We start from the raw sequence: 16115 nt of genomic DNA, 5'->3' as shown, positions 1-16115 counted from the left end.
TTTAATTGAATAATTGGAAGTTTGGATTATTATTATTTTATTATTATTTTGGAATAATAATTATTGGGATAATTATTTATTGGAATAATATATAAGTTGGAATAATAAAAAGTCCCAATTTTTGGAAAAAGGTTTTCACGTGAAAGGGAAAAGAGGCAGAAAGGGCAAAAAGAGAACCAGAGAACGAAGGTTGAAGGAAGGAGAAGCTTGGAGCTCAGAGGCTGCCGGATTAACTCAGGTAAGGGGGGTTTATCATCAATTAACGGGTATTATGGGATGATATGTACTGGGTAGTGATAGACCATTGTTTTACCTATGATTGGATGATATATGTTGAATTTGTGAACTGTTGAGATGAACGAAAATTGAAATATAATTGAAGAATTCGTAGGAATTTAGTGTGGAAATGTTAGACCTTGTGGAATCGAATAGGATCTGTTCTGAGTTAGAAAATAGGAAGGAATTTTGTGTGAAAATTGGATTGTAGAAGGTTGAATTGGGTAGATCTCGTAGCAGAGAAAGCCATTGCAGATCTGAGAACTCTGGTCTCTGGTCATACGCGTATGGCACTAGGCAATACGCGTATGAGATGTTGGTACGCGTATGGGGGGAAGCCTTACGCGTATGGGTGGAAAAGATGGCATTTTGAACGTGAATTGGTCTCTGTTGGTACGCGTAATGGGAAGTTGTTACGCGTAGCGTACGCGTATGGGATAGGTGGTACGCGTATGAGTTGGGCGAGGAAATGCGCAATACGCGTATGAGAGTGGGCAATACGCGTATGGAGTTGGCCAGGTTTGGGCAATACGCGTATGGCATGGACAGTACGCGTATGGGCAGAGTTGGGATTTTCCTGAACTGTTGTTGTGCAGTTTTTGGTTGTTTAGGCTGAGTGATGTACTTAGCTGAGATATGATGTTGTAGGGATCGTTTCCCGTTGTTTTGAGTGGTATAGGTATTAGTAGAGCGGGCTAATACTGTGGTTGATTATGTGGCATGATATGATGTGCTTTTGTGATTAATTATGTTGATAATGTGTGATGGTATACATGATGATGTGAATGTATACGTTTGTGAATAGACTGTATTATGGCTTAGAGTGTGAGCATGTGTCTACTCTTGATTATTGTTGATGTTGCATTGCTAGGTGATTAGCATGCATGTTGTGGCCCATTTGGGGTGGTAGCTAATTCCCATGGTGAGGAATTAGTGAGTATATCATTTGATTGTTGTTGTTGATGTTTGCATGCTAGGTGATTAGCGTGCATTTCATGGCCCATTTGGGGTGGTAGCTAATTCCCATGGTGAGGAATTAGTGAGTGAGTCACTATGTCTCAAATGAGTGGGACTAGTGAGCTTGGTAGCCGTGCCTGGGTTTGGACGGTGAGGTTGAACTATATGTTCACAAATAGTCGGTACCGCATGCATAGAGTCTCATTGCATAATGAATGTATGGCATATAATATGAATGGATGTATTCCAGTATTATATGTGTATTGTGTGTTGTGTTATTGATGTTGAATATGGTTGAGAATCTACTGTTGAGTATGATATTTGAACGAATATTGCTGTTGCTGAAGGCGTAGTCTGATTAGGGTGAATTAATGTGTTAATTACTTGGCATTACATATTGTTCTATAATGCTTATTATATTGATTGAGGAACTCACCCTTACGCCTATTTTTCAGGTAACGAGAAATGAGTTGAGTAGAAGCAAATGCTTGGAGTCTAGAGTAGTTTCTTATGGGTCATGCTCTGATAGATGTAACATCGGGAGGGGATGTTTTAATTAATTTGATTTCTGTTGTTGAATGATTGACATGTATTGTGTACATGTTTTACATTGATGTTGAATTGATTCCGCTGCGATTTATGCAAAGAATCTTATTTTGATTAAAGAAATGAGCATGACAGGATATTTTGATAATAATTGTGAAATGATTGTGTGACACCCTTCGGGGCATAATTACTCTGATGAATATATATTGTTATTTTAATTATAATAATTTGGGGTATTTAGAAGGGTGTTACATTAGTGGTATCAGAGCATAGTCGGTCGTGTCGAGTCGTAATTATTCTGTTTCCCCTGTACGGGATAGGTGTTGTGTAACCCTATCAGTACTTATTGTTTAGCTTGTTTGGGTTTCAGAATAGAGATGGCTGGAAGAGGTAGAGATGATGCTGCGATTGCTGAAGCTCTGGGTATGCTGGCTGGAGTACTTGGAGGAAATCCGAATGTTGTGGGAATGGGAGCTGCTCGTCAGTTGAGTGAGTTCCAGAAGAACAATCCTCCAATGTTCAAAGGAGCATACGATCCAGATGGTGCTCAGAAATGGTTGAAGGAGATAGAGAGGATCTTCAGAGTAACTGAGTGTGCTGATAACCAGAAGGTCAGGTTCGGTACACATATGCTGTCAGAAGAAGCTGATGATTGGTGGGTTGCTACCCGCACTGAGTTGGAAGCTGCTGGAGAGGCTGAGATTACTTGGGCTGTGTTCAGAGAGAGATTTCTGAGGAAGTATTTTCCCGAGGATGTCAGAGGAAAGAAGAAGATAGAGTTCTTGGAATTGAAGCAGGGTAACAGGTCTGTTACGGAGTATGCTGCCAAGTTCACAGAACTGTCAAAGTATTATACTCCCTATGCTGAGGCTGCTGGGGAATTTTCCAAGTGTGTGAAGTTTGAGAACGGGTTGCGTCCCGAGATCAAGCAGGCGATTGGATATCAGAGGATTAGAGTGTTTTCTGATTTGGTTGACTGTTGCAGGATTTTCGAACAGGATTCCAAGGCTAGAGCTGAGAGTTATCAGCAGAGGGTTGATAGGAAAGGCAAGAATCAGATTGATCGTGGAAAACCATATGCTGCTGGCAAAGGTTTTCAGAGACAGGGTGGGATGAAGAGGCCTAGTGGGGGAGATTCTAGTGCTCCTGCCAAGTGTTACAGATGTGGTCAGACTGGACATCGTATCCATGAGTGTACCAGTAATGAGAAGAAGTGTTTCAAGTGTGGAAAAGGTGGTCATTTAGCTGCAGATTGCCGGTTGAAGACTGTGACTTGCTTCAACTGTGGAGAGGTAGGTCATATCAGTCCGCAGTGTCCTAAGCCAAAGAAAGAGAATCAGTCAGGAGGCAAGGTTTTTGCTTTATCAGGTTCTGAGACTTTTGCAGATGAGCGTTTGATCCGAGGTACGTGTTATATTAATGGCTTTCCTCTTGTAGCTATTATTGACACAGGTGCTACTCATTCTTTTATATCGTTGGATTGTGCTGCGAAGCTTAAGTTAGAAATATCTGAGATGCATGGGAGTATGGTGATTGATACTCCTGCGAAGGGTTCAGTGACTACTACTTCGGTTTGTTTGAGTTGTCCTTTGAATATTTTTGGTAGAGATTTTGGGATAGACCTTGTGTGTCTTCCATTAGTGCAGATTGATGTTATCTTGGGTATGAACTGGTTGGTGTTTAACCGAGTCTATATCAACTGTTTTGATAAGACTGTGATTTTCCCTGAGATTGAGGAAGGAAAGAGTTTGTTTCTATCAGCAAGGCAAGTGAATGAGGAAGTAGCTGATGGGGCAGAGTTGTTTATGCTGTTAGCGACTTTGGAGGCTAAAGATAAACTGGTGATTGGCGATCTAGCTGTAGTGTGTGATTTTCCTGATGTGTTTCCGGAAGAAGTGAATGAATTACCGCCAGAGCGTGAAGTTGAGTTCTCGATTGATTTGGTACCTGGTACTAGACCGATATCGATGGCTCCTTATCGTATGTCTGCTGTTGAGCTAGCTGAATTGAAGAGTCAGTTGGAAGATTTGTTGGATAAGAAATTCATTCGTCCGAGTGTGTCACCGTGGGGTGCACCAGTGTTGTTGGTTAAGAAGAAAGAAGGTACTATGAGGTTGTGTGTGGACTACAGGCAACTGAATAAAGTGACGATCAAGAATCGGTATCCTTTACCGAGGATTGATGATTTGATGGATCAATTGGTTGGTGCTAGTCTGTTCAGCAAAATAGACTTGAGATCTGGGTATCATCAGATACGTGTGAAAACTGAAGATATCCAGAAGACTGCTTTCAGAACAAGGTATGGACATTATGAGTATTCTGTAATGCCTTTTGGTGTGACTAATGCGCCTAGAGTATTTATGGAGTATATGAATAGGATTTTCCATCCATACCTGGACAAGTTTGTAGTAGTGTTTATTGATGACATTTTGGTGTATTCGAAATCTGAAGAAGAGCATGCTGAGCATTTGAGAGTGGTTTTGGGAGTTCTACGAGAAAAGAAGTTATTTGCTAAACTGTCGAAGTGTGAATTTTGGTTAGAAGAAGTTAGTTTTCTTGGCCATGTGATTTCCAGAGGTGGTGTTGCCGTTGATCCTTCTAAGATAGAAGCGGTATCTAAGTGGGAAGCTCCGAAGTCAGTTTCTGAAATAAGAAGTTTTCTTGGACTGGCAGGTTACTATAGGAAGTTTATTGAGGGATTCTCTAAGTTGGCGTTACCGTTGACAATGTTGACTAGAAAGGGGCAAGCGTTTGTTTGGGATTCAAAATGTGATGAAGGTTTCCAAGAGTTAAAGAGAAGGTTAACTACTGCTCCTATTCTGATATTACCGAGTTCGTCGGAATTATTTGAGGTTTATTGTGATGCTTCATGGTTGGGTTTAGGTGGTGTGTTGATGCAGAATAAGCAGGTTATAGCTTATGCTTCGAGACAGCTAAGGGTTCATGAGAGGAACTATCCGACGCATGATTTAGAGTTGGCAGCTGTGGTGTTTGTTCTGAAGTTGTGGAGGCATTATTTGTACGGGTCAAGATTTGAAGTTTTCAGTGACCATAAGAGTTTAAAGTATTTGTTCGATCAGAAAGAACTGAATATGAGACAGAGGAGATGGTTAGAATTTCTGAAAGATTATGATTTTGGTTTGAATTACCATCCGGGTAAAGCAAATGTAGTAGCTGATGCATTGAGTCGGAAATCATTGCATATGTCTATGTTAATGGTTAAGGAATTGGATTTAATTGAGCAGTTTAGAGACTTGAGTTTGGTGTGTGAGAGTACTCACAATAGTGTTAAATTGGGAATGCTGAAGTTAACGAGTGGTATTCTGGATGAGATCAGAGAGGGTCAGAAATCCGATATGCTTTTGGTTGATAAGTTGACTTTAGTGAATCAAGGTCAAGGTGGTGAATTCAGAGTTGATGAGAATGGTGTTTTGAAATTTGGTAGTCGGGTGTGTATTCCGGATGTTACTGAGCTTAAGAAGAGTATTCTTGAAGAAGGACATCGTAGTGGTTTGAGTATTCATCCTGGAGCTACGAAAATGTATCATGATTTGAAAAAGTTGTTTTGGTGGCCGGGAATGAAGAAAGAAATTGCGAGTTTTGTTTATTCCTGTTTGACTTGTCAGAAGTCAAAGATTGAGCATCAGAAGCCGTCTGGGCTAATGCAACCGTTGGCTATTCCAGAGTGGAAGTGGGATAGTATCAGTATGGATTTTGTTTCTGGTTTGCCGAGGACAAGTAAGAATTTTGAGGCTATTTGGGTGATTGTTGACAGATTGACAAAGTCGGCTCATTTCATTCCGATCAGAATGGATTATCCGTTAGAGAGGTTAGCCGAGTTGTATATTGAGAAGATTGTAAGTTTGCATGGTATTCCGTCGAGTATTGTTTCAGACAGAGATCCTAGATTTACATCGAAATTTTGGGAAGGTTTGCAGAAGGCTTTGGGAACTAAGCTGAGATTGAGTTCTGCATATCATCCGCAGACTGATGGTCAGACTGAGAGGACGATTCAGTCATTAGAGGATCTTTTGAGAGCTTGTGTTTTGGAAAAGGGAGGTACTTGGGATTGTTATTTGCCTTTGATTGAGTTCACCTACAACAATAGTTTTCATTCGAGTATTGGTATGGCACCGTTTGAAGCTTTGTATGGTAGGAGATGTCGGACACCTTTATGTTGGTATGAGTCCGGTGAGGGTGCTGTGGTTGGACCGGAAATTGTTCAACAAACTACGGAAAAGATTAAGATGATTCAGGAGAAGATGAGAATTTCTCAGAGTCGTCAGAAGAGTTATCATGATAAGAGGAGGAAGTCACTTGAGTTCCAAGAGGGAGATCACGTGTTTCTTCGTGTTACTCCGATAACTGGTGTTGGTCGGGCTTTGAAGTCGAAGAAGTTGACACCTCGATTTATTGGTCCTTATCAGATTTTGGAGAGGATAGGAGAGGTAGCCTATCGTATCGCTTTACCACCGTCGCTTGCGAATTTGCATGATGTTTTTCATGTGTCTCAGTTGAGGAGGTACATTCATGATCCGTCACATGTAGTCCAAGTAGATGATGTACAGGTGAGAGATAACCTGACTGTTGAAACATCACCTATGAGGGTCGAGGATCGAGAGTTGAAGCAGTTGCGGGGTAAAGAGATTGCCTTGGTGAAGGTAGCTTGGGGAGGACCAGTAGGTGGCAATGTGACTTGGGAACTGGAGAGCCAGATGAAGGAGGCTTATCCGGAGTTGTTCGATTGAGGTATGTTTTCGAGGACGAAAACTCTTTTAGTGGGGGAGAGTTGTAACACCCCATTAAACTAAGCTAATTATTTAATTTAAATTAATATTTATTTATTAATTTAATTGAATAATTGGAAGTTTGGATTATTATTATTTTATTATTATTTTGGAATAATAATTATTGGGATAATTATTTATTGGAATAATATATAAGTTGGAATAATAAAAAGTCCCAATTTTTGGAAAAAGGTTTTCACGTGAAAGGGAAAGAGGCAGAAAGGGCAAAAGAGAACCAGAGAACGAAGGTTGAAGGAAGGAGAAGCTTGGAGCTCAGAGGCTGCCGGATTAACTCAGGTAAGGGGGTTTATCATCAATTAACGGGTATTATGGGATGATATGTACTGGGTAGTGATAGACCATTGTTTTACCTATGATTGGATGATATATGTTGAATTTGTGAACTGTTGAGATGAACGAAAATTGAAATATAATTGAAGAATTCGTAGGAATTTAGTGTGGAAATGTTAGACCTTGTGGAATCGAATAGGATCTGTTCTGAGTTAGAAAATAGGAAGGAATTTTGTGTGAAAATTGGATTGTAGAAGGTTGAATTGGGTAGATCTCGTAGCAGAGAAAGCCATTGCAGATCTGAGAACTCTGGTCTCTGGTCATACGCGTATGGCACTAGGCAATACGCGTATGAGATGTTGGTACGCGTATGGGGGGAAGCCTTACGCGTATGGGTGGAAAAGATGGCATTTTGAACGTGAATTGGTCTCTGTTGGTACGCGTAATGGGAAGTTGTTACGCGTAGCGTACGCGTATGGGATAGGTGGTACGCGTATGAGTTGGGCGAGGAAATGCGCAATACGCGTATGAGAGTGGGCAATACGCGTATGGAGTTGGCCAGGTTTGGGCAATACGCGTATGGCATGGACAGTACGCGTATGGGCAGAGTTGGGATTTTCCTGAACTGTTGTTGTGCAGTTTTTGGTTGTTTAGGCTGAGTGATGTACTTAGCTGAGATATGATGTTGTAGGGATCGTTTCCCGTTGTTTTGAGTGGTATAGGTATTAGTAGAGCGGGCTAATACTGTGGTTGATTATGTGGCATGATATGATGTGCTTTTGTGATTAATTATGTTGATAATGTGTGATGGTATACATGATGATGTGAATGTATACGTTTGTGAATAGACTGTATTATGGCTTAGAGTGTGAGCATGTGTCTACTCTTGATTATTGTTGATGTTGCATTGCTAGGTGATTAGCATGCATGTTGTGGCCCATTTGGGGTGGTAGCTAATTCCCATGGTGAGGAATTAGTGAGTATATCATTTGATTGTTGTTGTTGATGTTTGCATGCTAGGTGATTAGCGTGCATTTCATGGCCCATTTGGGGTGGTAGCTAATTCCCATGGTGAGGAATTAGTGAGTGAGTCACTATGTCTCAAATGAGTGGGACTAGTGAGCTTGGTAGCCGTGCCTGGGTTTGGACGGTGAGGTTGAACTATATGTTCACAAATAGTCGGTACCGCATGCATAGAGTCTCATTGCATAATGAATGTATGGCATATAATATGAATGGATGTATTCCAGTATTATATGTGTATTGTGTGTTGTGTTTGATGTTGAATATGGTTGAGAATCTACTGTTGAGTATGATATTTGAACGAATATTGCTGTTGCTGAAGGCGTAGTCTGATTAGGGTGAATTAATGTGTTAATTACTTGGCATTACATATTGTTCTATAATGCTTATTATATTGATTGAGGAACTCACCCTTACGCCTATTTTTCAGGTAACGAGAAATGAGTTGAGTAGAAGCAAATGCTTGGAGTCTAGAGTAGTTTCTTATGGGTCATGCTCTGATAGATGTAACATCGGGAGGGGATGTTTTAATTAATTTGATTTCTGTTGTTGAATGATTGACATGTATTGTGTACATGTTTTACATTGATGTTGAATTGATTCCGCTGCGATTTATGCAAAGAATCTTATTTTGATTAAAGAAATGAGCATGACAGGATATTTTGATAATAATTGTGAAATGATTGTGTGACACCCTTCGGGGCATAATTACTCTGATGAATATATATTGTTATTTTAATTATAATAATTGGGGTATTTAGAAGGGTGTTACATTAGTGGTATCAGAGCATAGTCGGTCGTGTCGAGTCGTAATTATTCTGTTTCCCCTGTACGGGATAGGTGTTGTGTAACCCTATCAGTACTTATTGTTTAGCTTGTTTGGGTTTCAGAATAGAGATGGCTGGAAGAGGTAGAGATGATGCTGCGATTGCTGAAGCTCTGGGTATGCTGGCTGGAGTACTTGGAGGAAATCCGAATGTTGTGGGAATGGGAGCTGCTCGTCAGTTGAGTGAGTTCCAGAAGAACAATCCTCCAATGTTCAAAGGAGCATACGATCCAGATGGTGCTCAGAAATGGTTGAAGGAGATAGAGAGGATCTTCAGAGTAACTGAGTGTGCTGATAACCAGAAGGTCAGGTTCGGTACACATATGCTGTCAGAAGAAGCTGATGATTGGTGGGTTGCTACCCGCACTGAGTTGGAAGCTGCTGGAGAGGCTGAGATTACTTGGGCTGTGTTCAGAGAGAGATTTCTGAGGAAGTATTTTCCCGAGGATGTCAGAGGAAAGAAGAAGATAGAGTTCTTGGAATTGAAGCAGGGTAACAGGTCTGTTACGGAGTATGCTGCCAAGTTCACAGAACTGTCAAAGTATTATACTCCCTATGCTGAGGCTGCTGGGGAATTTTCCAAGTGTGTGAAGTTTGAGAACGGGTTGCGTCCCGAGATCAAGCAGGCGATTGGATATCAGAGGATTAGAGTGTTTTCTGATTTGGTTGACTGTTGCAGGATTTTCGAACAGGATTCCAAGGCTAGAGCTGAGAGTTATCAGCAGAGGGTTGATAGGAAAGGCAAGAATCAGATTGATCGTGGAAAACCATATGCTGCTGGCAAAGGTTTTCAGAGACAGGTGGGATGAAGAGGCCTAGTGGGGGAGATTCTAGTGCTCCTGCCAAGTGTTACAGATGTGGTCAGACTGGACATCGTATCCATGAGTGTACCAGTAATGAGAAGAAGTGTTTCAAGTGTGGAAAAGGTGGTCATTTAGCTGCAGATTGCCGGTTGAAGACTGTGACTTGCTTCAACTGTGGAGAGGTAGGTCATATCAGTCCGCAGTGTCCTAAGCCAAAGAAAGAGAATCAGTCAGGAGGCAAGGTTTTTGCTTTATCAGGTTCTGAGACTTTTGCAGATGAGCGTTTGATCCGAGGTACGTGTTATATTAATGGCTTTCCTCTTGTAGCTATTATTGACACAGGTGCTACTCATTCTTTTATATCGTTGGATTGTGCTGCGAAGCTTAAGTTAGAAATATCTGAGATGCATGGGAGTATGGTGATTGATACTCCTGCGAAGGGTTCAGTGACTACTACTTCGGTTTGTTTGAGTTGTCCTTTGAATATTTTTGGTAGAGATTTTGGGATAGACCTTGTGTGTCTTCCATTAGTGCAGATTGATGTTATCTTGGGTATGAACTGGTTGGTGTTTAACCGAGTCTATATCAACTGTTTTGATAAGACTGTGATTTTCCCTGAGATTGAGGAAGGAAAGAGTTTGTTTCTATCAGCAAGGCAAGTGAATGAGGAAGTAGCTGATGGGGCAGAGTTGTTTATGCTGTTAGCGACTTTGGAGGCTAAAGATAAACTGGTGATTGGCGATCTAGCTGTAGTGTGTGATTTTCCTGATGTGTTTCCGGAAGAAGTGAATGAATTACCGCCAGAGCGTGAAGTTGAGTTCTCGATTGATTTGGTACCTGGTACTAGACCGATATCGATGGCTCCTTATCGTATGTCTGCTGTTGAGCTAGCTGAATTGAAGAGTCAGTTGGAAGATTTGTTGGATAAGAAATTCATTCGTCCGAGTGTGTCACCGTGGGGTGCACCAGTGTTGTTGGTTAAGAAGAAAGAAGGTACTATGAGGTTGTGTGTGGACTACAGGCAACTGAATAAAGTGACGATCAAGAATCGGTATCCTTTACCGAGGATTGATGATTTGATGGATCAATTGGTTGGTGCTAGTCTGTTCAGCAAATAGACTTGAGATCTGGGTATCATCAGATACGTGTGAAAACTGAAGATATCCAGAAGACTGCTTTCAGAACAAGGTATGGACATTATGAGTATTCTGTAATGCCTTTTGGTGTGACTAATGCGCCTAGAGTATTTATGGAGTATATGAATAGGATTTTCCATCCATACCTGGACAAGTTTGTAGTAGTGTTTATTGATGACATTTTGGTGTATTCGAAATCTGAAGAAGAGCATGCTGAGCATTTGAGAGTGGTTTTGGGAGTTCTACGAGAAAAGAAGTTATTTGCTAAACTGTCGAAGTGTGAATTTTGGTTAGAAGAAGTTAGTTTTCTTGGCCATGTGATTTCCAGAGGTGGTGTTGCCGTTGATCCTTCTAAGATAGAAGCGGTATCTAAGTGGGAAGCTCCGAAGTCAGTTTCTGAAATAAGAAGTTTTCTTGGACTGGCAGGTTACTATAGGAAGTTTATTGAGGGATTCTCTAAGTTGGCGTTACCGTTGACAATGTTGACTAGAAAGGGGCAAGCGTTTGTTTGGGATTCAAAATGTGATGAAGGTTTCCAAGAGTTAAAGAGAAGGTTAACTACTGCTCCTATTCTGATATTACCGAGTTCGTCGGAATTATTTGAGGTTTATTGTGATGCTTCATGGTTGGGTTTAGGTGGTGTGTTGATGCAGAATAAGCAGGTTATAGCTTATGCTTCGAGACAGCTAAGGGTTCATGAGAGGAACTATCCGACGCATGATTTAGAGTTGGCAGCTGTGGTGTTTGTTCTGAAGTTGTGGAGGCATTATTTGTACGGGTCAAGATTTGAAGTTTTCAGTGACCATAAGAGTTTAAAGTATTTGTTCGATCAGAAAGAACTGAATATGAGACAGAGGAGATGGTTAGAATTTCTGAAAGATTATGATTTTGGTTTGAATTACCATCCGGGTAAAGCAAATGTAGTAGCTGATGCATTGAGTCGGAAATCATTGCATATGTCTATGTTAATGGTTAAGGAATTGGATTTAATTGAGCAGTTTAGAGACTTGAGTTTGGTGTGTGAGAGTACTCACAATAGTGTTAAATTGGGAATGCTGAAGTTAACGAGTGGTATTCTGGATGAGATCAGAGAGGGTCAGAAATCCGATATGCTTTTGGTTGATAAGTTGACTTTAGTGAATCAAGGTCAAGGTGGTGAATTCAGAGTTGATGAGAATGGTGTTTTGAAATTTGGTAGTCGGGTGTGTATTCCGGATGTTACTGAGCTTAAGAAGAGTATTCTTGAAGAAGGACATCGTAGTGGTTTGAGTATTCATCCTGGAGCTACGAAAATGTATCATGATTTGAAAAAGTTGTTTTGGTGGCCGGGAATGAAGAAGAAATTGCGAGTTTTGTTTATTCCTGTTTGACTTGTCAGAAGTCAAAGATTGAGCATCAGAAGCCGTCTGGGCTAATGCAACCGTTGGCTATTCCAGAGTGGAAGTGGGATAGTATCAGTATGGATTTTGTTTCTGGTTTGCCGAGGACAAGTAAGAATTTTGAGGCTATTTGGGTGATTGTTGACAGATTGACAAAGTCGGCTCATTTCATTCCGATCAGAATGGATTATCCGTTAGAGAGGTTAGCCGAGTTGTATATTGAGAAGATTGTAAGTTTGCATGGTATTCCGTCGAGTATTGTTTCAGACAGAGATCCTAGATTTACATCGAAATTTTGGGAAGGTTTGCAGAAGGCTTTGGGAACTAAGCTGAGATTGAGTTCTGCATATCATCCGCAGACTGATGGTCAGACTGAGAGGACGATTCAGTCATTAGAGGATCTTTTGAGAGCTTGTGTTTTGGAAAAGGGAGGTACTTGGGATTGTTATTTGCCTTTGATTGAGTTCACCTACAACAATAGTTTTCATTCGAGTATTGGTATGGCACCGTTTGAAGCTTTGTATGGTAGGAGATGTCGGACACCTTTATGTTGGTATGAGTCCGGTGAGGGTGCTGTGGTTGGACCGGAAATTGTTCAACAAACTACGGAAAAGATTAAGATGATTCAGGAGAAGATGAGAATTTCTCAGAGTCGTCAGAAGAGTTATCATGATAAGAGGAGGAAGTCACTTGAGTTCCAAGAGGGAGATCACGTGTTTCTTCGTGTTACTCCGATAACTGGTGTTGGTCGGGCTTTGAAGTCGAAGAAGTTGACACCTCGATTTATTGGTCCTTATCAGATTTTGGAGAGGATAGGAGAGGTAGCCTATCGTATCGCTTTACCACCGTCGCTTGCGAATTTGCATGATGTTTTTCATGTGTCTCAGTTGAGGAGGTACATTCATGATCCGTCACATGTAGTCCAAGTAGATGATGTACAGGTGAGAGATAACCTGACTGTTGAAACATCACCTATGAGGGTCGAGGATCGAGAGTTGAAGCAGTTGCGGGGTAAAGAGATTGCCTTGGTGAAGGTAGCTTGGGGAGGACCAGTAGGTGGCAATGTGACTTGGGAACTGGAGAGCCAGATGAAGGAGGCTTATCCGGAGTTGTTCGATTGAGGTATGTTTTCGAGGACGAAAACTCTTTTAGTGGGGGAGAGTTGTAACACCCCAATTAAACTAAGCTAATTATTTAATTTAATTAATATTTTATTTATTATTTAATTGAATAATTGGAAGTTTGGATTATTATTATTTTATTATTATTTTGGAATAATAATTATTGGGATAATTATTTATTGGAATAATATATAAGTTGGAATAATAAAAAGTCCCAATTTTTGGAAAAAGGTTTTCACGTGAAAGGGAAAAGAGGCAGAAAGGGCAAAAAGAGAACCAGAGAACGAAGGTTGAAGGAAGGAGAAGCTTGGAGCTCAGAGGCTGCCGGATTAACTCAGGTAAGGGGGTTTATCATCAATTAACGGGTATTATGGGATGATATGTACTGGGTAGTGATAGACCATTGTTTTACCTATGATTGGATGATATATGTTGAATTTGTGAACTGTTGAGATGAACGAAAATTGAAATATAATTGAAGAATTCGTAGGAATTTAGTGTGGAAATGTTAGACCTTGTGGAATCGAATAGGATCTGTTCTGAGTTAGAAAATAGGAAGGAATTTTGTGTGAAAATTGGATTGTAGAAGGTTGAATTGGGTAGATCTCGTAGCAGAGAAAGCCATTGCAGATCTGAGAACTCTGGTCTCTGGTCATACGCGTATGGCACTAGGCAATACGCGTATGAGATGTTGGTACGCGTATGGGGGGAAGCCTTACGCGTATGGGTGGAAAAGATGGCATTTTGAACGTGAATTGGTCTCTGTTGGTACGCGTAATGGGAAGTTGTTACGCGTAGCGTACGCGTATGGGATAGGTGGTACGCGTATGAGTTGGGCGAGGAAATGCGCAATACGCGTATGAGAGTGGGCAATACGCGTATGGAGTTGGCCAGGTTTGGGCAATACGCGTATGGCATGGACAGTACGCGTATGGGCAGAGTTGGGATTTTCCTGAACTGTTGTTGTGCAGTTTTTGGTTGTTTAGGCTGAGTGATGTACTTAGCTGAGATATGATGTTGTAGGGATCGTTTCCCGTTGTTTTGAGTGGTATAGGTATTAGTAGAGCGGGCTAATACTGTGGTTGATTATGTGGCATGATATGATGTGCTTTTGTGATTAATTATGTTGATAATGTGTGATGGTATACATGATGATGTGAATGTATACGTTTGTGAATAGACTGTATTATGGCTTAGAGTGTGAGCATGTGTCTACTCTTGATTATTGTTGATGTTGCATTGCTAGGTGATTAGCATGCATGTTGTGGCCCATTTGGGTGGTAGCTAATTCCCATGGTGAGGAATTAGTGAGTATATCATTTGATTGTTGTTGTTGATGTTTGCATGCTAGGTGATTAGCGTGCATTTCATGGCCCATTTGGGGTGGTAGCTAATTCCCATGGTGAGGAATTAGTGAGTGAGTCACTATGTCTCAAATGAGTGGGACTAGTGAGCTTGGTAGCCGTGCCTGGGTTTGGACGGTGAGGTTGAACTATATGTTCACAAATAGTCGGTACCGCATGCATAGAGTCTCATTGCATAATGAATGTATGGCATATAATATGAATGGATGTATTCCAGTATTATATGTGTATTGTGTGTTGTGTTATTGATGTTGAATATGGTTGAGAATCTACTGTTGAGTATGATATTTGAACGAATATTGCTGTTGCTGAAGGCGTAGTCTGATTAGGGTGAATTAATGTGTTAATTACTTGGCATTACATATTGTTCTATAATGCTTATTATATTGATTGAGGAACTCACCCTTACGCCTATTTTTCAGGTAACGAGAAATGAGTTGAGTAGAAGCAAATGCTTGGAGTCTAGAGTAGTTTCTTATGGGTCATGCTCTGATAGATGTAACATCGGGAGGGGATGTTTTAATTAATTTGATTTCTGTTGTTGAATGATTGACATGTATTGTGTACATGTTTTACATTGATGTTGAATTGATTCCGCTGCGATTTATGCAAAGAATCTTATTTTGATTAAAGAAATGAGCATGACAGGATATTTTGATAATAATTGTGAAATGATTGTGTGACACCCTTCGGGGCATAATTACTCTGATGAATATATATTGTTATTTTAATTATAATAATTTGGGGTATTTAGAAGGGTGTTACACTTTTCTCATCCCTTTAATCATGTTTGCACAAATAAATTTTCACAAAAAACAACAACCTTTGCAACAAATATGAAAAGGGCTCCCTAGGAGTACCTAGGATGTTTTGGGTGCCTAACACCTTCCCATTGCATAACCAACCCCCTTACCCAGATCTCTGACATTTTTACTAGTTTTTGATTCGATAAAAGTTTTAGGTTTTTGTTCGCTTTCTAACCATTCCTTTGGATAAATAGAAGTGCGGTGGCGACTCGACTTGTATGATTTACCTTGGATTTAGTCAATATCTCCAATGGTAACGAATACCCCGCTACATTATCCTTAGTGATTGGACTATAAGTTTTCCATAGTTATTATAGTGTGGATCTCTCACAAGTATGTTGAAGCTCTCCTCACATGGTGGATTGTTGGTTTAGGTTGAGTTTTCTCCCTTTGATAACAAAAGTCCTTAAAGTTTTTGATCAAATCAATTCACCAATTCTTTTGAGATTTTTACCCCGAACTACGAGGTTTTGATCCTACCTTTGTGATGGTACGTAGGCAATGGGTTTATCCATTCAAACAACAAAATTGTAAATAATTTGTATATTCTCTTCTCATCTCCCCAATCATGTTTGCACAAATCTTTTCACAAATACCAACCTACCTTACCACATTTGCAAAAAGGGCTCCCTTAGAGTGCTAAGGATGTTTTGGGTGCTTAAAACCTTCCCATTTCATAACCAACCCCCTTACCCAGATCTCTGACATTTTTATTAGTTTTTGATTTGATAAAACTTCTCGGTTTTTGTTCGCTTTCTAACCTTTCCTTTGGATAAATAGAAGTGTGGTGGCGAATCGAA

The sequence above is a fragment of the Lathyrus oleraceus genome, chromosome 3 (assembly GCF_024323335.1).
Source record: "Lathyrus oleraceus cultivar Zhongwan6 chromosome 3, CAAS_Psat_ZW6_1.0, whole genome shotgun sequence".
Lineage (NCBI taxonomy): Eukaryota > Viridiplantae > Streptophyta > Magnoliopsida > Fabales > Fabaceae > Lathyrus > Lathyrus oleraceus.
This window is presented reverse-complemented; position numbering follows the sequence as displayed.